Consider the following 25,004-nt stretch of genomic DNA (forward strand, 5'->3'; position numbering starts at 1 on the left):
TGTGGCCTAACCAGTTCTGAGTACAGGGGCAGAATAACTTCTCTGCTCCTGCTGGCCACACTATTTCTGATGCAATCCCTCCCCAGCTTTCGTGTAGGTCCCCTTAAGATACTGGAAGGCCACAATAAGGTCTCCTCAGAGCCTTCTCTTCTCTGAATAGCCTCAACTCTTTCAGTCTGTCATCACAGGAGAGATGCTCCAGCCCTTTAATCATCCTTGTGGCCCTTCTCTGGAAACACTCCGGCACATCCAGATCCTTCCTATAACAGGGGCTCCAGTTGTGTTTGTGAGTGTCATGAAATATAGATATTTCTATTTAATATTTCAGATGGAGATATCATATCAAGCCACCGTCAAAAATTATTTACTATGTATATTTTACAGGTCCTGATAGAGTGGGCTAGAGTGAAAGAAGCCAGAAAGAGAAAGAGTTAGTTTACACAACTAACCATATGTTAGTAATCAGACCAATGGGATTATTTAGACTTTATAATTATTTTCCCTTTTACATCCAACGGTCATTTAATTACATTCTAACACTTTTCTGTTCAATCTGTGGAAATTTTTCCTAGGCATGGCCTAAAACTACCAGAGTGAGTCACAAAGTCAGGCACATGTGCATAATGTATACTTGGTTAACCTGGACCCCAGGACATGCCTGAACAAGCCAGGTTTTACAGCCTTACAGGAAACAAGCCCATTGTCTGATGTAGGGTATGTTTGGGCTTGTGCCTCCAGGACAGTGAGCTGTCATCCCTTCTATCTAATCTGATCTCAGAGGTCTTCCTTAGGGCACTTGAAAAATTGAGAGGTAGATCCTCAAAAACTATAGAAAATACTTGTCAGGAACAAGCTCTATGGCCAAGCATGGGAAAGAAACCAATTCTCTGCTGTGACATTTGGCTGCTTTGGTCGTGAGGTTGTATTTTTTTTTCTAAAGAACTTTACCCCAGCCATAGATCTATTTCACCTTCTATACCAGTCAGTGACAATAGGAATCTAGTTTAGATGGTCTGAGAATAATTTGAAATTTCTGATCCGGGAACACTTCTGAGCAGTAGTGCTCACTGGATACCGACTCGAACCCTGGACATTAAATGAAGGAAACATTACTGAACCAGCACCCACTGTTTACTGTCTACTGTGGCTTCCATTTGCAAAGGCAAGCCATAGTATATCCCAGCCAGTTTCCCTGCTTGGACAAGAGGATTCCACCTTCTTCCTCTCAGTCCAGGCAGAGACTGCATTAGCCCTGGCAGAAGGTTATGAATATTTTGGAGACCTTTTGAACACTAATTGCAAGACAGAGGCTGCATTGGCTCATTCCCCAAGTCTCACTATAATTTTACTGGTGTTTAATACCATATAAAGTAGTATCTTGCAGTACAATATAATTACAAGTAAATACTATGCAAATAGTGTCTTCTTTCTTCTAAAAGCAAGTACAGATTTGGTGAGAACTCTGAAACATTTCAGTAGAGGAAGTATAAAAGGCACATTTGCATAGGCATACATAAAGACACAATTTAATTCTTTAGTTCACTCATGGCAGAGTTATATCCCACAGCCGCTGCAGGGATTTTTATCTACTCATTTTAAACACATTTCTCCATGTTCTTCAGTGTGTGGTCTCAGCGGCTGATTCTCACTTGGATAAATAGTGAAAGCTGATAGGATTTTCCAGCCAGTGCCCTTAGAGTATTTACCACAGGAAGCCTGTAAAAGGGACCGTTTTGTAGTTTTGAAGATCCTCAAACAGGATGGTAGCTGTGAATCTCTGCTCATAGAATAGAATAGAATAGAATAGAATAGAATAGAATAGAATAGAATAGAATAGAATAGAATAGAATAGAATAGAATAGACCAGGTTGGAAGAGACCTTTGAGATCATCGAGTCCAATCTATCATCCAACACTAACTAATCAATTAAACCATGGCACCAAGCACCCCATCAAGTCTCTTCCTAAACACCTCCAGTGATGGTGACTCCACCACCTCCCTGGGCAGCACATTCCAGTGGCCAATCACTTTTTCTCTAAAAAATTTCTTCCTAACATCCAGCTTAAACTTCCCGTGGTGCAGCTTGAGACTGTGTCCTCTTGTTCTGGTGCTGCTTGCCTGGGAGGAGACCAACCCCCACCTGGCTACAACCTCCCTTCAGGTAGTTGTAGACAGCAATAAGGTCTCCTCTGAGCCTCCTCTTCTCCAGCCTTACCAAGCCCAGCTCCCTCATCCCCTCCTCATAGGGCTTGTGTTCCAAACCCCTCACCAGCTTTGTTGCCCTTCTCTGGACAAGTTTCAGCAAGTCAACATCTTTCCTAACCTGAGGGGCCCAGAACTGGGCACAGTACTCAAGGTGTAGCCTAACCATGTCGGAGTCGTCATGGTCAAGCCAGAGTCTGTTCAGGCCAGGCAAGTGCACTCTGTCTACTGACATCTCCCAAAGGACTCTCATATTATTTGTGTTATCAGACTTTTCCCCTTGCTAACAGTAGCAGGATGTCCTGAAAAAATAGATATTTCTGCTTTCAGTTTCTTCCTCCCACCTTCCCCTCCGACCCCAGCATTTAGATGAAGAGTATCTCACCCATTTACAAATACCTGGCATTCTGCTTGTGACAAAAGCTTAAGTTCACTATAGGATGAAATACTGGTTTGGTGTGGATAGGATCTATTACTTTAAAAATGGAATTACATTATTGCTATGACATTAAAGTTCTGACCTAGAAAGTATGCAAGATTGATCTCACAATATTTTTTAAAGTACAGTGAAATCAAGGTTGAAAGCTATCTAAGGCTTAATCATCTATTTAAAATAAAACATATTAAAGCTGAAAGGCTTTCTTACTGGACAGATGCAAGGCAGAATTCTCACTTCTTTTCAAGAGTGATGGAGCTCAAAGGATGTCCTGGAAAAACAGAGATAACAAAAGAAAAAATTACAAATTCAACATTTAAAAACTTCTGAGATCTTCTATCAAAAAAGAATAAAAATCATAGTTGCCAAAGAGATAAATACTATCATCCTGTGTATAAAATTACTTTATTGTAATAAGTTAATAACAATAAAATTACATTAATTAGATTTTAATCTAACTAGATCATCTAACAATGAAATCATGAAAAACATTAGTTTCCTCATCCTAAAAGGGAGAAAACAAAAGCATAATCAACTAATTCCCTCAACCCGCCAATGTTCATGATAGCTCTTCCTGTTCACCTCTGCATACAACAGCAGCAATTGGACAGAGTAAAAAAAGCAGCAGTGACATGAAACCATCCCATCCAGCACTGCTTTTTAGTCACCCAATGCCTAAAGATATTGGTAAAACACTTCCAAAGAACTGCATTTTTACTTCCACTTTTATATGAAAAGAAAATGGCAGGCTATGGCCTGGTATCTAACAGGTTATGTACTCCAGAAGGTAAAACAGCTGCATAAAGAAGGAAGCAGTGGAATTAAATATGAACTTCACTGGAACATTAACCTTCTTGAATACTGATTTGTTTGTCCCAAGAGTGCTGAAGATGTCCCCATTTCAAGTTAACTTAGACTGTGTCCTTCACCCTTTTCTAATAAGAGGCAGTAGATTCACTCCATGCACTATCGAGCTGCACAAAGATCTGAGAAATGCTGTATGAAAGCTATCTGGAAACGTGTGTTAAAATGACCAGGCTGATGAATGAGCAGGATCATTCTTTTCTCTCCTTTTCTAACCCCAACCTCATTACCATTAGGACTCATTGTTTTGGCTGAGATGCAGAGGAGCTTTTTTGAGTATTTTCCCCTTTTCCTTGTGCCCCCTGCCTACTTCCTTTTGCAGCACTCTTCCATTAGAATGAAGAAATAGGTCTTTTTTAATTAAAAAGTAGTGAACAAGGCCAGCTTCAGTTCTTGCCAGACATCAGTCTGATGATTTGTCTGGCAATTTATCATCTGAGTCACTTGCTAGCAGGAAAAAGAGTCCCCAGAACTGACCTCTCCACAGCAGGCTGAATTTCATTATATTATTTTTTCCAGAAAAGACTTAGTTTTAAGAGGAGAAAAAAGAGTTATAAATAGACTAGACACATCTCAGGCCCTCAGGGATCATTTTTACAAACTTAGCTATTTCTTTAATCCTGCCCAGCAAATAATGTTTATCACTCTTCATATTCTGCATATTTTACCTGAGTACCTAACTTCAAAATTATGTAATCATATTTTACCACCATGAGACCTAATTCCACCCTTAATTAAGCACAAAATATCTGAAATATTCTCACACTAATGCTTGAAGAAATCTCAATGAATATTTTTTTTTGTTTAGCTTATAAGGTTTCAATGCACCTGTTTTCTCAGACTTCGAGATCTGAAAAGCTAGCCCAGGAGACTCAGATGAAAATACCTTTTCTAATAATTTCTGCTCATATCCTTCTCACATAGAAATGGCTCCCCTCCTGATGTTCACTCACTTTTGTCCCATGTCCTCAACAGAACCAGAAAACTTTACAGAAAATGAAAGGAACAATTATTGATCATGTTTCAAAAGCATCAAAGCGCTTGCTTTGCTTGGTGTTCAGCCAGAACAAGTGGATAGCAGAAGAAGTATGTTCTTGATTACTCAAGTAATCAAGATAATAGCTTGATGCCAGCTGCATTAGCTTGCATACAGTAAGACCCTCATTTCACTCAGGCTTAGATGTCTGCCATGTAGATACTAATATCTGAAGTGGTCACCTGAGGGTCAGATTAATTTCACTCCTGTGATTTTTTTGTTCACTGATAAAAAGGCTTTTTACCACTTAACTCCTCTTTCCCTGTGTAAACATTAATTGCTAAATTCTGCAATTTCTAAAAGCAACCATCCATTTAAAATGGTGTCACTTTCAATATGATAAGCTTTTACATGTGTGTAATTATTCAGTGATTAATTATGAGAAATGTACGTACACTGTTATTATGTTTGGTAAAACATTGATATAAAATGGAAACACAGTTGAGCTCTACGTACAGCATGTGTGCTGCAACAGATAAGCATCTGCACAAACCCACCATTTTCATGTACAGCTATGTGACACTGGCATATGATCAGCAAGTGTTCCATTATGCTATTGTCATGCAGGAAGCTTTCCCTCCATTGTTACAACAATCTGGAGGTGTATGTACTTCCTGCTAGGTTCTGAATGTTTGCTTTGCCACAAATCATTTTACTGTAAGTCCTCTGCCCTTGGCAACATCACCTTTTTGTGCAATAAATACTGACATGATGTTGAAGGTCAGTCCTTACAAAATCTGCTTGCATTGGCCCCTCGCTACAAGACATTGAGCTTATCCAAAGGAGAGCAATGAAGCTGGTAGAGTCTAGAGCACAAGTGTTCTGAGCTGAGAGAACTGGGGTTCTTTAGTCTGAACAAAAGGAGGCTGAGGAAGAGATTGTATTGCTTACTTTATTACTACCAGTAAGTTCAATGTTGTTGCTGGGTAAAATGACAGCAGCTAAAACATAATCAGTGGACGCATGACACACTGTTCAGAGGAAAGAATCAGTATGTCTCTTACAGTGGAGAGATGTCTGCCCATTCATATAAAATCCTTCTCAGCCTATTTTTACATATCCCACTCTGTATAACTGTTGATAAAATTTATCTGTTGTTGTTTCTTGATTGTAACTAACGTTCACATTTTGACAGTTCTGATAGGCTATTCACTTTTTCCCTATACCCTCTAGATGTACATGACAAATCCAGATGACCAGCTCATTGTTTTCCCTCTGCTGTGAGAAAATACATTCACTCACACCCAAGAGACCACAGTTGCAGTTTTTTTCCATTTCAATAATTCTGTGCTCTTCAGCCAAGGAATAAACAACTCTTTGTGAGCTTAAAATGCTCCAACTAGCAAACTTAAGAACATCAGGTCTTCCATGGCATTTTGCAGTCGTCATCAGAAGAGACAAACTTTTATTGTAAGACAAGAACTTTATGCCTGCATAAAAAATGGCATTCAAAGGCATGGTTTAGACACTTTTAGGGAGGGGAAGGCAATCAAATATTTGCTTTAGTAAAAAATAAATTATTTTCTTAATTAATTTGGTAAAAAATTGTTATAGCCATAAGCTATTACAAACTGAAAATTAAGAGGGTTTTTGCACAAAATTATTCTGAAAGTAAAAGTCTGCCTTCAACAGAAAAAATAAGCAAGAAATTTGAGGAGATTTAGGTTTAGAAATTTAAACTGAAAATACCAGTCTTCAGGTGAAAGTTTTTCTCTCCCCAAAAAACAGCAACTTCATCTTGAAGCTGTTGAGCAATTTTAATTATGTTTGGAATTTTTGTTGTGGTCTTCTTTGATCCATCTATTGATAATATTAGCATATAAAAAGTTACGTGGAGATTTGTTGAGTCACTTCCCACTTGTTTTTCATGTCTGTTATTACTGTGATCTCAACATTAAAATAATCAGCTAATTTTTTATAATATTTATGTAAATGTTTTGCACTGCTGGTGCTTAATTTTTTATTCAGTTGATGAATAGTATCCATTACTATCTCTGTGAATCTTGAAATGAGAAGATTTTGAAAAGCCAAACAGGTGGTGAGATACAGCAAGTCCTTTATTTTATTTGAATTTATCTAAATATTCCAAGCCCTGTTTTTTCCATGTAAGAAATTGGCATGATGTGCTTCTTAGCACTTCAAGAAAATATAATCTCACAACACAGCATTTCTATTCATTATGTACAGGATGTATGCACCAAAACTGCCAGAGATGGTAAAACTCGTGTAGCAGAGAAACAAAACAAACAAACAAAAACTTCATTGTTTCTCTTGCTTCTGAGATGGCTTCCAGAATTGTATATATTGAAAAATTCTGTGTATAGCCTTCAAAAATCTTGCATAGTAAGTCTGGATTGTTTGGATGGTCAGCAAGTGCATTTGCCTATGTAGACCTATCCTACCACCACTGTGCCAAGGCTTGATAATTATGGCTGTTTGCTCTGGCAGAGAAGACTGCTGCAAAGCAACAAGGGGAACACAGCTTCCCCATGTGCAGTTTTGCTCTAGTATGGGCAGTAAGATGTATTTCAGCCAGACTGTAAAAATAATGCTTCTTTTCCAAAGTGAGCAGAAGTACAGGTTGTCTGTTTTGAAAATCTCTTCCAGTCTAAAGAAAGAATGGAAGTTCACCACAAACAGCTGCAGAGTTAAATTTATCTGCTAAAGATGGACAGAGAGTTTAGCAATCCCTTGTGAGGTTTAAATCAGTGGCAAGCAAAACCAGGCTTGGTGCTGCGATATCAAACTGTGACAGCAGAAAAAAAAAGATACAAAATCAGTAATATACCAAATTAATGTGTCTTTATGTCTCACAATCAGCTCAGATTATCTAATAAACATTGAGAATACTGATAAAGTCTTAATAGAGCTAGGCTGCAGGTAAGGAAGCACACATTTAACATCAGTAACTATAATCCTTCTGTAAAGACAGAAACAGAACAGCCCCAGTCGGCAGGTACCTCTGCTCCCAAAACTGTGATGAGGGCAAAGATCTGTAACCAAGCAGCTAAGGGAGCCCAGGATGATGTATAAGTACAGAAACACTGTGGAAAAACATCTTGATCTGACATGCAAACCATGAGCATGTAAGGCAGTGCTTGCACTTAATTGAAACCGGGCAGACGTGTCAAGGCTGAAATCCAATATTTTGTTTCAGTGACTAAGGTGAAGGATATTTAAACAGCATAAAATAGAAAACTGAAGGAGTTTGGGGCATTTTCTGGGGACAAGCTAAACAGGCCTCTGCTTAGGGCCTTAATAAGAAGTAATTGCCTTTCCCAAGTGATGTTGCTTACATCTTACTGAGCCATCAAAAATTGCTTTAACACTTGAGTCTTTCATTTAACTTCTCACTGCAAAAACCTTTATCAAAGGTGTCATGGGATGTAATTTCTTTTAGAACAGGAATTTCTATATGGCAGAAGATACACATGAGAATAGTCTCTATGTTAGAGGTCTAGTTCTCAAACACCTTTCTTTGCAAGTATCTCATTTGCATATTGCAGTGTGCTAAACTCCAATTTGTGCAAATGATGAAGGAAATTCTTTAAGAACATTTCCTACAAGCCTAACCCAGGTACAAATAACCAGAGGGGTTTCAAAGCAATTAAAAATTCATCTCAATACTCTATTTTAATACGTCACCAGGGACCTTTTCAGTCACTGCTTTAAAACAGCAGTTCCCCTGCTCTCCACCTCTCTCTCTTTTTAATAAACATTTTGGTTGTTAAAATTGGCTTTGCCTGGAAATTTTTATTTTTTTTTTAAAAAAGCAGATTTGCCCTGAGGACCAAGGAGAATTTTTCTGCAGAGCATAAAGCACATTGCCTGAATGGTTTCAGAGCTACACATCATTAAAAATAAATTACCCAGTTTGAATATTTTAAAACCCGTTGCTACAAAGATTAGAGGTAGCTTGTTTTTAACTTGGGAAATCACCATTAAAAAGAAGAAATAGGAATACTGGAAGCAAGTGAGGACTTGTTTATAGAACACAAGATTATTTGGATGCATAGAGCTTATATGGATCATTTCCGTCACAAGTTAATAAACATTTTTGTACGCCCTTTTTTACTTGCCTTTTTATTTGTTTGTTTTGATGGAGATAAATGGAAAATAACAGGAGTTATTTTTTAGCATACCTGAACAGAAGAACCATATGTCCTGGCAAAGTCAGTTAATGAGGAAGACTGGGAATAAAGCATTCTCATTTCAAAAGTGGCTACTTCAGTCACAGTTTTATTCCATGCAGTATCATAATTAATTTGTGAAAACAGCAAAAATGTTCATGCATTCATGCAAGTCAAACCTTCCCATAGTCATTCACCTGCCCTTCTGGAGGAGTTCCCAACAAGCTAATGTGTCTATCTCCAAAGAATTTTGGAGCATGGAATTGCTTCCTTTGGATAGCTTTGTTTAGTGATTATCACCTCCTTGGAAAAGCACACACACACACACACACAAAAATATATATAAAAAGACATCACTGTCTCTATATTCCTATCAAGGAACAGGTTAAGAGTAATTCAGGGATCTTTAGGAGGCACTGGTTACCCTGGCAGAGGCATCAAATCTTCACACAACCTACCTCTACAGAAGCCCTGGGAGATACACCTTGTCTGACCATCATACCTACTGCTTTTGAGTGGGTTTTGTGCCTAGGCAGCACTCACACAGAAAGCAAGATGCCGATGTGATGGTGCAGATGAACATCTACCCTAAGAGGTGTCCCAGTTTAGGTGGAGATGACAGTCCACATCCTGCTGTGTAATTAAAACAAGAACCCCATGCTGAATAGGGCTGACATTGCAGTGCAGCTCAGTCTACACCACTACATCACGAGAGGTGGAAAGGGGGGAAGTACAAAACTAGCCACAAAGATATAGAGATATAAGAGGTAAGACTAGTATCATAAATCCCAGCAACCTGAGTATGATAATTTACTTGAGGCCATAAGCCAAAGGAGATACTCAGGGGTGGTCATTTAAGTGCTGCACTCAGAAACCCATAGTTATGTGGGGAAACACAGAATGCACAAAACATAACTAAAAACCTATTAATGAACAAAATATTTTGGCAAGTTCGTGCTTTATTTCTAGCTGCATAAAGCCACTTTGTGAAAAAGAGTCTGCAGTTGGCAGTACAGCTCTAGGATAATGATTAATTGTTATTTCACATAGTACTTGTTATTAATGATTATAGTATTTGTTTAATGACTAGCCTTCTATTTTTCCTCCTGTTCCTATGACAGTAATTATCCTATTGTTTTAGGTATTGTGATTGGGGATAGCAATTTTAAAGGGTGCAATTTACTTCTGATTACTATATTGTGTCACATGAATGAGTATACTTCACCATGGTGTTCAATACCATGGTAAGAGAGAACAGCTACTGCCTTGCCTGAGGCTTGATGGAGGGGCAGGAAATTAAGTGTTAGCATGAATAGGGGAATTATTTGTCTTCATAAGGATTTCTTTTTTAAAACCTTCAAAAGGATTTAAATCTTCCCTAAAAAGGGTCTTTTGCCAAAGTTGCCTATGGTATGGAAGTAATTAGGGTAATACATGTTTATTTTCATAAAGTTACAGAAGCAGTGCTGCTACATGCCTTCTGTATACCAATCCAGCATAATCTGAGGCACCTGAATTGCTCTTATATTTGGGCTTTTTCTGTTTCCTATAAAGAATATAACATCCTAGGCTAACAAGAACTATATTTCTTTGTATTCTGTATTACATAGGCTGTATTGCAGATGGCTACACTTTACATTCCATTATCCTAAAATGTGAAGTACAAAAGCTGAGAGGTTTCTGAAACAGCTATTTTCCTTGTACAATCCACCCACTTTAGCAAAATTATTTCAGATATATTCCAGTCATGTACACAGAATTTTTTTCTCATGATACTTCCTCCATCAGAGAATGAGAAAGAGCAAGTGAGCTTGGATTCTCATCACTTTTGTGTGCTCCAGCCGTATACTGAAACAGTAAAAAATTGCTTCCAAGTATTATCCTTATTATATTATTATATATTTATTACATATACAGCATATTGTCCCTTTCTGTTCAAGTAGTGGAAGTAACTCTGCACTTCCTTTGTTAATGGCGCTGGTGCAGTCTGTCATATAGATATCACCTGTTCTTCTCAGTCTAGCATAGCATCCAATATTTCAGGCCATGAGGTACATATAACTTTCAGCAAATTATTTTGGCACTATGCCAAGGTGAAAGAAATACTTTGAAACTTTGTATTTCCCGAAAACAAAAAGTTAAGCATCCTTTTCATCAAGATTAACCTTTCAGGATGGTTAGAACAGAACAGAAATAGAATAGAATAGAATAGAATAGAATAGAATAGAATAGAATAGAATAGAATAGAATAGAATAGAATAGAATAGAATAGAAATAGAAATAGAAATAGAAATAGAACAGAATAGAATAGAAATAGAAATAGAAATAGAAATAGAATAGAATAGAATAGAATAGAATAGAATAGAATGGAATGGAATGGAATGGAATGGAATGGAATGGAATGGAATGGAATGGAATGGAATGGAATGGAATAGAATAGAATAGAATAGAATAGAATAGAATAGAATAGAATAGAATAGAATAGAATAGACCAGGTTGGAAAAGACCTTCGAGATACTGATGAGCTATCGGCTAAGAATGTGTAAGATGAAAGATCAAATTCCTGTGGCCAGTGAAGGTCACAGACAAAGCTGCTAAACCATTTGAAACAATAAGAGGTAATGAAGTAATACCCTGACGACTGCAATAATCAATAGAGCTAAAGAATTGTAAGTTTTGCTGTTCATTTTTAGACTCACACAGCTGTTTGACATGCAGCTGTGTTATGTGGCTGCCAGCTACGCCTACATTTGAGATATCATTATATCTCCCCAAAAGGCCCTTCAGCAGGCAAAACTCCTGGTGTGCCTGTTAAGAGCAAGAAACACAAGGGTATCACTCGAGGGTCTTTAAAAACACAACTACCACAAATACATGACTTGCTCAACAATGAAGTCAGAATTAAGCAAAGTGTGGATGCAAAGAAAGTAACTGCCAATTTTTTTGCTATTTAGAGTGCAAAATGGAGATAAAAAGAGGTGCCCCGATAATGGATCCCCACAACCACCAGAGCACAGAATAATAACAGGGCAACCTGGCAATGAAGAAAGGAATCAGTCTTGCTGATTCCTTGAAATTTGTCCTCTTAAGAGTCACCCGCCATTCAATTCAGGCAATTAGCAGTAGAGGAAGATGATAAACACAATTTTTAGTGGAAAATTGAGGTTGATGAAGTAGCTCTTTTTCCTTTTCTTCTTTTATAGAAAAACAGGCAATTTTTAACAATTAAAGTTGGGCAACTGTAAATGGCCAGGCACCATGCATAGCATTTCTTTCAAGAATAAGGAACCCAAATTCATGCTCATGTTCAAGCTCCTATTGCAGGTAATTGAGATCTATGAGACCATTCAGATGCTTAAACATGGACCTCTATTTCTTGCTGAGTTACTTTAAGACATATGAAATACCCCCTCAAGGGTTGCAGATATGAATAGAGTCAGTGGATTCTAGCAAACAATTTCGCTTTATTTATAGGATACACCTAGGACTGAGGTTAGCCATTTAAATGGACACAATATGCTATTTAAGAAGATCTAGGTTGCTCCTTTTCTTCAGTCATCTATGCAGAGGGGCTCTGGTCTTTCATAGGTCTCACCTCACACCTGGCTGTGAATATTTCAGAAACACTAGGCTAAATCAAAAGGAAAAAAATTACCTCTGTCAGGGCAATTAGATCTCCATTGACTATAGTGAGAGCTTAGACCAGTTACCTTGCATGTAGACCCCCAACATGTGAAGATGATTTTTTTAGGGGTCATAGTCAGAAATGGGTTCTGCATCTTTTATAGATGTGGGTGGAAAAGTCCTTAATTCACATAAACCCAAAATACAGGCTCCTGAGTCATGATACTGTTGATGTGAACACATTTTGCTCCAATTTGACTTCCTCTTGCTTTATTATCTTGAAGAGGACGGTCAATAAGTCACATTTACAGGACTAGTTTTCAGTTAACCTCAAAGAGGCCCTTTTTTGTTGCTGACTTACCCAAAATATTGATAAAGAAATGTCGGTATGACTTGCCTGGTTTCTCTCTGACTTAGCTTTTGGATGCACTAGCTTTAACTGAAGTATGCCCTGTGCTTTAAAAAAAATCATATCAGAAAAGGCAAGAATCAGAAGGCTGGTAGTATTCTGTAGAAACAAAAGCTGTCCTTACAAGAGATATAAGTGTCCAAGCAACAGCCATTTGTGTCCAAGCAAAAGCCTCATACACTGTGTTCCTTGACCTCTTAAGTAACTGAAAATATCCAAACAATGACAAAATGGAACAGTATAAATCCCTTGAAAAGTGTGGGTATGGTGGAGATGGAAGGTGAAGTCAGTGCAAAGGTCATAGAGCATATGACTAAACACAACGAAGGCAATAATGCTGGCTCTCACAGCACTAGCTTCAACTATAACATTAACAAGAGAGCAGCATTAAAAATTCTTATATCCAGCAATAAATGATAACAGAAATGCCTGGGGATAGGTTCTGGAAGCTTCTAGTAATGTATTCTAGTATAGACTGTGAAGAACTTGCTGATACTCAGAATCACTCTGCATACAAAGGCAGATCTAAGGAGATCTATCAGCCTCTTTTCTACAATGGTTGTTGGCAGAGGATTCAGTAAAATACCTTGAGAGCTACTAATTCTTATCAAGTGCCTGCTTTTTACAGCAAAGATCTACCTGACCTACTGTCTCAGTGCTGAATAATATTCAGCTGAAATGTCAGGGCTTCAAGAGTATTATGAGGAGTTTGCTTTGTGGTGATCTCACCCTCCCTGGCTCAAATCTGTTACTTAATTAACACAGAGATGAACACATTTTTTAGGAATTTGAATGATTCTGCATCAATGCTCAATCTTCAGATGTCTTGTCCATCACTAATTCTAGGTCTGATGTTTGTGCTACTTCTTCAAGCTAGTTGAGATATGTCTAAGAGAGGTGAAAGTTATCTATGTCTGTTCCTGAAGGGCTATCATTAATTACCAGTGACAGATGAAGACACGCATTTTTGAGCTTCATTCAGAACACAGAACCATTTAATGAGGGGTTTGGAAATTTGAATTGAATCTAGTTTTACTAAGCAGAATGATAAGATTTGAGTCTGCTACATGGCCTGCTACAAGTTTAGTCTCTTTCAAGATTTTGCATAAGTTGCAATTTTATTCACTTGGGAGCCAGGGACATTTTCTTTGAATTGATCTCATGAACAGAAGTGAAGTTAAACAATTCTTGAAAAATAATGATAGGATTAAGGTGGATGGTGTCTTTATAAATGGAGAGCCACTAGAGGAAGTTGAGATACCAAAGAAAGAACCAGACCATCCACCTTTATTTATGTTACGTGTATCATAGCATAGTATCATAGTATCAGTCAGGGTTGGAAGGGACCACAAGGATCATTTAGTTCCAACCTCCCTGCCATGGGCAGGGACACCCCACACTAGATCAGGCTGGCCAGAGCCTCGTCCAGCCTGGTCTTAAACACCTCCAGGGACGGGGCCTCAACCACCTCCCTGGACAACCCATTCCAGGGCTTCACCACTCTCATGGTGAAGAACTTCCTCCTCACATCCAGCCATGTAAATCACAAAGAGCCTCTAATAGTACCTCACCACGGTTCTGGATGTAAATCACAAGGGTGTTCTCCAAAGATAGAAGACACTAAAAACAGCCTCAACTTCTGAACTTTTAGGACAGAACACACGGTTAATAGGCTACTGCATATTAACCTCTCCACCCAGAGAAGTGAAGAACCTAATTTAAACAAACATACAATGCATGATGCAGGGGGGTTACATGTAAAGGGGGACATGTAGCAGGCCTATCGGGAAGACTGGAATTTTTAAGTGCCTTAGCCAATGGGGAAAGGGAGAGGGAAATTTGCATCCAGGAATTTAGGATAAAAGGGAAGCTGCACCTTCCAGCAATTTGAGAAATTCCATTGGGATTATTATCCCATGGAGCCTCCCTCTATTCAAATAAAGTTTTACAGGACCCATCTGTCTCCCTTGTGAACATGAACCTCTAGCGCTGGACCAATTTTCCTTACAATAGCAGTGGCACACATTGCTGCTTACACTGCATAGCTGCCAGAGCATGAGTAAACATGGCTAGAAATGAAAGAGTGGAGGAAAAAAACGAACACATAAAGCCATAGAAAGAAGGACAGTTTACTAGTCACAAATAATAATAAATATAGAAGGAAGGAAGAAATGAAAAATAAAGTTAATTAAAACTTATATGGATGCTATATTGTGACCGTTTGAGGCTGTGCCTTTAAGAAAGGGGCACACTGGCTAAATGTTCATAAAATATTTTGGTATTCTAAATGAATAAAGAAATTAACATCAAAATTCAGAATTCATGGAACAAGAATGTACACATTCCTGTTTGCACATTGTCTTTTATATCAATATTTTACTCATAGCACACCATAGCTGTGCATACTAAAGCAACAGAGACCAGTCACATGCTGTTACCTCTGCATATACTTTCTGCTTGGTTTATACCTTCTTATAGCATTGCTGTTGTTTAACATCACAGGCTTTTGTTCAAGAACAGTACCATAATCCTCTACATGACTCTTCTACTCTTACCAATGTGGTCCTTCACTACACACTTCAAATTGCAGTTTAGGATGATTTGGAACTGATATGATGCTGCTTAATTCTGTTTGATGTTTGGCTAATCTTTTCAGGAGCACACAATCAAGGATTTACTGAACAAAGCACCATAAAACTGAGATGATAGTATGACAAGCTTGTCTAGTACATAGGATAGTCGCAGGAGATAACAGTGATCTAAGTCAGTTGCTCAGATTGTCACCACAGAAAAACATATTATTGTTAGCAAGTGTTTAGCCTCTTCCTAATAACCTTTTTTGCCTTCTCCAGTATTTTGACAATCTTTGTATTTCTCTTATTTCTCTCAGGATAAAGTTACCTCTATGTCATCTACACTTCAAAAGTCCTTCTCCTTCCATACCACATATTCAGGGAAGTTTAAAAAAAAAATAATCTGATAAGAGAGTTACCACTTGAGCAAAGTTCTTGTACAAAGTAATGTTAAAAAAAAATTAAAAATTACAGGGCATACCTTGGAAGTCCACCAGTGGAACTGAATCCATTAAGAAACAAGCCTGGAATTAATATAATTCACATAATTAATATATATTCTACAGATTTCCACACACAAATAGTGTCAAGCACCAAAGAAATTAATGGTATACACTTTCAATGTCTTCCATCAGCTATTTTCCCCTTCAGGTCATGCTAAATGGCTTTACTAACAAGATTACAGTTACTGCATGTTTTACATTTCAGATAAGGACTGTGGCTAATTAGTATGTTGTCCTAGTAATAAGCATCTGTTTGTGGCAAGCAGAAGACACGATGGTTTTCACCACTATTTTTATGATAATAGATGTTGGCTATTTGATACACATCTTTCTCATACCACAAGTAACAGAGTAAGTCACTTAATAAATTTAATATTAAAGTATTAAAATGACACACTGTGGACAAGTTTTAGGTAAGGCTTAAAGGACTAGAGAAAAGGAAGAGTTGTCCTACTTCCTGATTATGCTTCTAACTATTTCTTCCCCCAAAACAGACTTGACTGATGAAAGGTAAATTTTTCAGATTGCTCAGTAACTTGGAACATCACACTTGGCATCCTTGAGTTGGTGGATACAGAAATATTGCAGCTTATATGGCTTGAAAGCAGCCTTACTAGCTTAAGAGCAGCCCTGAAGAAAAGGACTTGGGGGTGCTGGTGGATGAGAATCTCAACATGAGCCACAAGTGTGCACTTGCAGCCCAGAAAGCCAATCACATCCTGGGCTGGTTCAAGACAAGCATAGCCAGCAGGTTGAGGGAGGTGATTCTCCCCCTCTACTTCACTCTGGTGAGACTCCACCTGGAGTACTGCATCCAGTTCTGGAGCCCCTATTACAGGAAGGATATAGATGTGCTGGAACATATGTAGTGTTTACTAAATAGTTAAATAGACAGCCTATGAATAATCTGCCCATGGTGGGCAATGGACACTTAGAAATAAAAACACTTGCAGAATGCAAAATGCTAAACAAACCATTCGTAAAGAGAGAAAACCAAACAGAGCAAGCCCCAGTTGATAGAAAATAATACCATTAATTTTGGCAGTGACAAAGTACAAATCATTTAAGATACTCCTACTAATATAAACTTATCACAACGTCACAGTGTAGGTTTTCATATACAGAGTGCATGAAAAATCTCGTCTCTATCATTGTGCTATTTTAAAGAATTTAAATTATTTAGTGCAATCTGACTATCGTGACTGCTTTTGCAGTTTGCTAGTGTGTGACTCTCCTTATGAGCTTCTACAGAAAATAAAACACATGTAGGGATATATTCTTTTTTTTTTTTCAGGAGAGATTTTTTTTTCTAGTTTAAAAAAAAAATAAATAAATCTGTCCATGATTATTTTGGTGGCAGGGCCATATAGGCCCAACACATACCCAGAACAAGCCCAGGCATGATCCCCCTCTCCCCCTCACTCCTGCAGGGGTTTGGGGAACATGGGAAAAAGACAAAGAACCCAGGCAAAGTCTGGTAAACAAGGGGTATGTCCTCCCTTTGTGGTAAAAAAGGAACGTGCCCTGCGCATGCTGCATCTAGGTTAGGTTTATGTCTTTACCTAATACGGACATGGCCTGGTGAAATCCCTTTCCATTGGTTGCACATGGGCCAAACTGATCCTCAGGCAAATGACAAAAGCAAAGCCAAATTGTAAACAAGTGCCTTGCGTCGCTTTGCCTTACCTTGTCTTACTGTGCCTTGCCTTGCCTTGAATCCACGAAAAGAAGCCATGAGCCTTGTGACTCAGAGTCTTTGTTGTGCCTCAGTTTACCCAGAAGGCACGAGCCCCTTCACGTAAGATGCACTGAAGCCATAGTCAGCCTCTTCACGTTGTAAAAGCCCAGGAGCAGACAGAAATATCTTGCTGGGCAGAAGAGACGAAGCCTGAGTGAGCCAAGACCTGGGAACCATTCCCGTGCAGCAATAAGTCGCTTCCAGCTAAAGCACCAGCTCCTCAAACCCAGACCTCACAGTAAAGAGCTGAGAGAAACAGGCTACTGTCGAGAGCCTGAGACCTTGAAGCTTCGAGAGCTGCCTGCCAGCATGCCGCAGCCAGTGCCCGAGAGCGCCCCAGAAGCCCTTACTGGCTAATGTACAGCAGCAGTGCCCCTCCATGTGGGTGGAACTCTGGTTGCTCTGTGTAACTTGGACTATATTGCAGCCCTGGAGAGAATTCCAGAGAAATAATATTGTGAATAATTGCTTTGTCTCTATAAAGCCTCTTTGTAAAGGTTCTATCCGTCTTACTGATGCCATCTTGGCAAAGTTCCTGTCGAGTCTCCCCCTGGTAGACAAACTGCATTAACAAACTGCAGATTACTTTTCCCCAGTGTTATTTTCCCAGTTTGCTTAATACTGTTTAAATTGTTAATATTGCCTCTATACTGTGCATATCCATTGTAAATATACTACAGCTGTACACTGAACCTATTAGTCAGTTTTGTCAACATTTCATATTAATAAATAATAATTAATATTTTATTACTATAATATTTTCCTTATTAATAAATAATCATTCATATTCATAACCATTATCTCTTCTGCTTTTCTGGAGTCACTGGAGGATCATAAGAAGGTATTTTTATATTATGTTTAGATATCAAATAAGACAATATATTTTTTTTCCAACAAATTATTTTCTTTTTTCACTGACAAAGCACTTTAAAGTCTTTGGTTTCATTGCAGTAAATCCTGAAGCTTGCTTTCCATTTTACAGCATATCTTACCTATTAGCAGAAAGCTGCACAAAGTATCTTTCAAAAGAAGTAGAGGCAAAGGGAAAGAAAAAGCTATTTCTCACAAAGGTAACCTATCAATTGAAACCAGAGAGGAGTCATAACATGAAAATGTCTGTAGTAACCTGCAACCTTGCTGCAAAATGTTTTTACTTTCTCCTCCTGAATATCCTATGTAAAAGTAAATGAACATTTTATTTAACGATGTCAAATTGTCCTTTGAATTTAGTAATTGTAACAGTGCTCTTCTGATATATAAACCAAGTCAGACTTGTAAGGGAAATTGCAGGAAGTATCTTTTACAGAAACAGGTGGAATAATTTGGAAAGATGAATAATGTTTTCAGCATTCAGAAAGCAGACAATAAGGATAACAGATTTATCTACTCTGACAAAGACTTGCTTCTCTTTCTCTAGTGTGTCATTTTCCTGATTTTCTTTTCAGAATTTTTCTGCTCAGCTTTATTACCATAGACAATTAAAAACAGAAATGAAATTAAACCTCAGAAAAAGGTTTTCAGGCTGAGCTAGGAGCTGGTTCAAACCAGTGCATTGAAATGGCAATGTGAAAAAAAATCTCTGTGAGTTAATGTACATTTAATTAATACACAGGGACATAAAGGGAAAGAGGAAAGCTATAAATACACAAAGGTTCTCAAATGCCACATAATGTTATCTTTAAGTGACAAAAAGTGCTTGAAGGAATGAAGGTCTCTGTAAACCAAATTACAAAGAGCTGTTCCCTGTGACTTACATTCAGTGCTCTGTCATGAAAGGGTGAAGGGAAAAAAGGTCAAGAAATCCTATGACTCAGAAAGCAAACTAGTGACTTGGGGTCTAGATTCCAGTATCATTGTCTGCATGCAGAAGTATTTTTACCCCACAACTACATTAAGTAAGGTCAATGGACAATAAAAAAAATAAAATCTGGGGAAAAAAAAAAAAAAAGAAATAATTAGCACAAATAACAAAATATGAAATGGTAATTTACTCTAATAACAACCGCTCTAGAGGAGTTACTTCTGCTGTGAGAACATAAATCACTTTCTAAGTCTACCTTGCTCAGACCTTTTAGTGCCTGGCTCACTTGCAGTTTCATAAAGGATCCGGGATTATCCAAAACTTTATAGAAAATACCAAAGGTCATCCAGTGAAGAATTGTTATGACAGTTTTCAGATACAATCTAGTAACACTTTGATGGAATTTCCATATCTGTTTTTTATTTATTTTTTTTAATTTGCCCCCATTTTGTTAGCATATTTGCAAGTAGCAGATTGTGTGTAATGTAACTCTTTATTTTGCTTGGAATAATTTTTGATCCATCTGCTGAAGAGCTATGATGCCTTTATGTATAGGAAACAGGTCACAGTTTAAAAATTACTGGTTCAGACACACAGGAAAAAACCAGCTCTCTATTGACTTGGCTTACTGGCTGCAAACAGAATCAGAAAATCTCACAGGCAACATGTTGCCAATGCACGAGGATCGTCCTTTAGCTTTATGATTGGTTCTGTGGTGTTGATAATCACAGGATCACAGAATCATAGAATGCTCTGGGTTGGAAGGGTCCTCCAAGGGTCATCTAGTCCTACCCCCTCTGCAGTGAGCAGGGGCATCCTCAACACTCTCAATAATGAATATCTCCAGGGATGGGGCCCCAACTACTTCTCCAGGCAACATTTTCTAGTGTTCCACTACCCTCATGGTAAAGAACCTGTTCTTGACATCCAACCTAAATCTGCTCTTCTCTAGATTGAAGCCATAGCCCTTCATCCTACCATCACAGGCCTTTGTAAACAGGCTGTATCCATCCTTCTTGTAAGCCCCCTTCAGGTACTGAAGGGCCACAATTAGACCTCCCTGGACCCTCCTCTTCTCCAGGCTGAACAGCCCCAGCTCCTTAAGCCTCTCTTCGTAGCACCCCTTGCTCCACCCCCCTGATCATTTTCATGGCCCTCCACTGGACCTGCTGTATCAGGTCCATGTCCTTCTTATATTGAAGACTTCAAATCTGGACACAGTACTCCAGGTGAGGTCTCATCAGAGCAAAGTGGCAGAATCACCTCACAGCATGAATTGGGTAAAAAAATTACAAAACCTAGAAAAGCATGAACACTCAAGTGAAAAGGCTGAGAACAGTGCCATGTCTTGTGCCTTGTTTTCAGGAATGGCATGTGCAGGGATTCAAGTATTAATATGAAAACCAGTAAACAAAGGAAAATTACATCTGCCTATTTCCTCTTAAAACTCATTTCTCTAGGAGTGATCTCAGCTCTTCTAGCTCTCTCATGGCTTCTGATTTCATCCAGGTGGCTGATGTTGACCTTCCTGCACAGTAACATCAGACAGACATTCATTTGTTTTTAGGGTGATTTAGGTCACTAAACTTTAGGCAGCTGCCTGTCTCTAAGAATAAACAATATAAGACTCAATCCTCCTGAACTGGTGGTGTTTATGGGTGTGGTTGTCTTAAAAAAAAACAAACAACCAACAAAAAACAATGGAGAATCAGAATCTAGTAAATCTCCAAGGCCAGAAGATACCATAGTTTCACAACTTTGGTGTTCAAGAGGAGATTGGACATGGCACTTGGTGCCATGGTCTAGTCATGAGGTCTGTGGAGACAGGTTGGACTCGATGATCCTTGCGGTCTCTTCCAACCTTAGTTATACTAAGGTTGATACTGGGATACTGTGATACTGTAACTTTCCTTCTCAAAGGCAGTCATAAAAAAGCAAATTCTTTCATCACACCTCGGAAAGTACAAAAAAAAGGGATCTGTTTAAAAATGTATCTTTTGAAAATATTTCTCAAATGGAGGACATAGCTTGACTTTTGCTAACATAAGCACTAGTTGTCTTGGTTTGTGGCTTCTACAGATGATCTTACTTGCATTTTCAACTGTCTATGCAAGACAGTACTGTTAAGATAGCATTATACTTATAAAGCGCTGTTAGGAAGGAAATTGGCATCTCCTCTTCAAACACAAATTACTCAGAATACAATGCCTTTAGACTTTTACCATCAAATAGTTTAATTCCAATTCTGCAAGATGATTCAAGCTCCACAAGCTGACTTAAAAATGGACATGATCATTTTAAAGTGTAATTTCTATTAAGAGCTCTAACACTTCCCGTTTCCAAGTTAATGGTGTTAGATATATGTCCTCTTTTTAAAGAAAATGCCATTTTCACCAATACATTTATCAATGACCATAAAAACTGGCAGCAGAAAAAGAACATTTCAAGGACAAATCTGTTAGTTACGGCCTTTTAAAACTATCTGAAAATAAGCACTAATGGCCCTAAAAACACCTTAGTGATGATAGCTGATATATTAAAATCCCTTCCATTGAGTGTCAATCTTTGTGTTGTTTTCAGGTCCTGAATAAGAAACAATAAATCAAGTAAACACTGTATTGGTCAGCATCATTCTTCAAATGGCAGCCTTGGATTTGGTGGAAATCAAGAAGAATGGGTCCAAAACCTCAGTTCCCACTTGAATGGAGCCCAATGTTCACTCTGAAGCTCAGTCAAAAGCAATGGCCTTGACAGTTACAAACCTCATGAGGATGTCTAGATCCTGGGAACCATACCACTGTGGGAACTGTCCTTTCACGTCTGGAGCAGGCAACAGTCAAAAGTAGTGCCTTGAAAACCTTCTCCATTCACGGTAAAATGTAACACATTTCTTCTCAAAGCAAATGACAGAAACCTTACAATGTAGGTTTTTCTTAACAGCCCTACTGAGAGTCTCTACATTTGCACAGCAGGAAGCTTGGAAGTGAAGAGAGAGACAAGCAAATCACAGAATCACAGAATAAACCAGGTTGGAAAAGACCTTCATGATCATCAAATCCAACTTATCACCCAACACCTTCTAATCAACTGAACTATGGCACTAAGTGCCTCACCCAGTCTCTTCTTAAACACTTCCAGTGGTGGTGACTCCACCACGTCCCTGGCCAGCCCATTCCAACGGCCAATCACTGTTTCTGTGATGAATTTCTTCCTAACATCAAGCCTAAACCTCCCCTGGCATAGCTTGAGAGTGTGTTCTCTTGTTCTGTGGCTGGTTGCCTGGAAGAAGAAACTGACCCCCACCTGGCTACAGCCTCCTTTCAGGTAGTTGTAGAGAACAATAAGGTCTCCTCTGAGCCTCCTCTTTTCCAGGCTAAGCAACCCCAGCTCCCTCAGCCTCTCCTCATAGGGCTTGTGCTCCAGACCCCTCACCAGCTTTGTTGCCCTTCTCTGGACACGCTTGAGCAATTCAACATCTTCTTTGAATTGAGCAGCCCAGAACTGGACACAATACTCAGGGATGGCCAAGTACTTCAGACAATGGCAAGGATAAAAGAACATAAATCATGTATTTTATTTTAGTAAGTTCATCTAAACTTTTTCCTGTTGGGTTGAAACTCTTCCCCATTAAATAATTTCTTTATAAGAAGAAAATAAAACCTGTCAAGACATAGTTGCCCTGTGAGGCAAGAGTTCATTCCCAGGAAATAGGTGATGTTGTTGATCATACCACCTTAAAAAATAATCTATGAGGAAGTAGTCAGCTTTCCAGATTAAGAGTTACATGGATATATATGTAAAGGACTGCTAGAAATGAATATTATTTCCCTCAAATACTTTGTAAAATATTATGTCTAGTGCCATTTCCTGTTATTTTGTCTTTCTAATACCCACAGAAGTAAATGAATTTTGGTTTAAGAGAACATTTGATTTGAAGACAATTGCTATTAGATGTGTAAAGTAGTTGCCAAGTGATCCTTTATGTGTCAGTCACTAACAGAAACTTCTAGCAGTAATTTACAGTGACAGAGTCAGAAATAGCTCTTCACTGTCTCCTGCACAGTCCCATCAGTGGAATCAGAGACATCAGTCCCACTGAGGAAAGTGACATTCATTGAATGAACCATTCACAGCATAAAAGTGCCCCATCACAAGACACTGGAGCCAACTGTAATGTAAGGCAACCTCAGGGTGCTTCCAGCTGACCAAGGGCTAAAGCAAAAATACAGGAATGCAAATATGACTTACAGTTCTCTGTTCTTGCTCGTGCTGCATGGTGCCTCAGTTTCATTCCTGGGTTTGGTATAAACATAGTCAGATTATTATAAGTCTACCCGATTGAAAGGAGGAAATGGTATTTGCATTCATGAACTTTGCTTTAGCTAGCTATGCATACAAACAACTGCATTCTAAAAATATGGGGGAAATACAAGAAGAATGTTCATTTTCCATTGAATACTTGATCCTCATTGTTGAGTGACTAATTGACTTTTGGCCTCTGCAGTACATTACAATTATTGCAAATTACAAGACACACAGTCTCTCTCGGCATAAAATGGTTGGAGGATAAAAGACCAAAGAGAGGAAAACAAAACCTGCTGGAGGCATAGGTTGTGATGTAGAATGTACTAACTACGCTACCTTTGATGTACATCTGAAACTTCTAATCTCCAAGTAAGTCAGATCTGAGAAAAGAGAAACCCCTGAGTTCTTCTAAGAAATATTTTTCCATTGTTTATTTTCATGATCATTATTCACATCAGAGCAAAAGTGCAGTCATTTGTGGTAGGCAATCTCTACATCCCTAGGCAATCATTCTTGGGTAGCTTCTTTTGCAGTCCTCTGTTCCACAGAACAGTTGGAATAGCTATTGTCTAATTAACTGTTGCCCTGCGTTTTAGTAATTATTTGTGTTTATGCAGTCTGGTTGCAAAATACTAAAAACACCATGAGTGAATGGCAGGATGATGATTTGGCATTATTTTGCTTACCTTTGTGGATGATGTGACTCATGGAAGAGAGGGAAGAAGACGTCTGAGATCTGCTATTTTGAGTGATGCTACTTAGAGTGGGGGGAACACAAGTCTGCTCCCTCTGCTGTTATCTGCTCCTGCACACAACAGAAGTGAAGATGATTATGCAAACAACATTGAACATCAGAACTTAAGTCAATAACCATAAGTATAAAGGATGTGAATATTCTATTGGGAAAATATTGAGATGTCAGTTTACTCAGATTGCCATACACTTTCTGTGTTTGACATACATGTCGTCTGATGATTAGACTTAACCGCCTTTAGCAAAGGGACTAACATAAAAAAATACAAGTATACTTAGCTGTAAAAACAAAGTTTATGTATCTTTTGGGTTTTTTTTCCCCCCATAAAGGTGATCTCTTTGCTTTTAAACCATTAACAATCAAGGATATAAACTGCTCTTTCTCAAGTGTCTGAAAAAGCTCACCATTATTAACATGCACAGCATTATAGATACTTTTCATGCCATTTCTCAGTTTGTCTTCATTTACTGAGCAACAAAGGGCCACATTTTAACAAGGCAGTCATGAAGAAAGAGCAAGGCAACAAAAAAGTGAGTGAGCAAGCAGAAGAACGATGGGCACTGGGAAAGTAAGTCTTAGCTTTGGGAATGGCACCAGTTTATTTGCAACTGCTTTCACATACAAATCCA

Source organism: Dryobates pubescens, chromosome 6 (genome assembly GCF_014839835.1).
Source record: "Dryobates pubescens isolate bDryPub1 chromosome 6, bDryPub1.pri, whole genome shotgun sequence".
NCBI lineage: Eukaryota > Metazoa > Chordata > Aves > Piciformes > Picidae > Dryobates > Dryobates pubescens.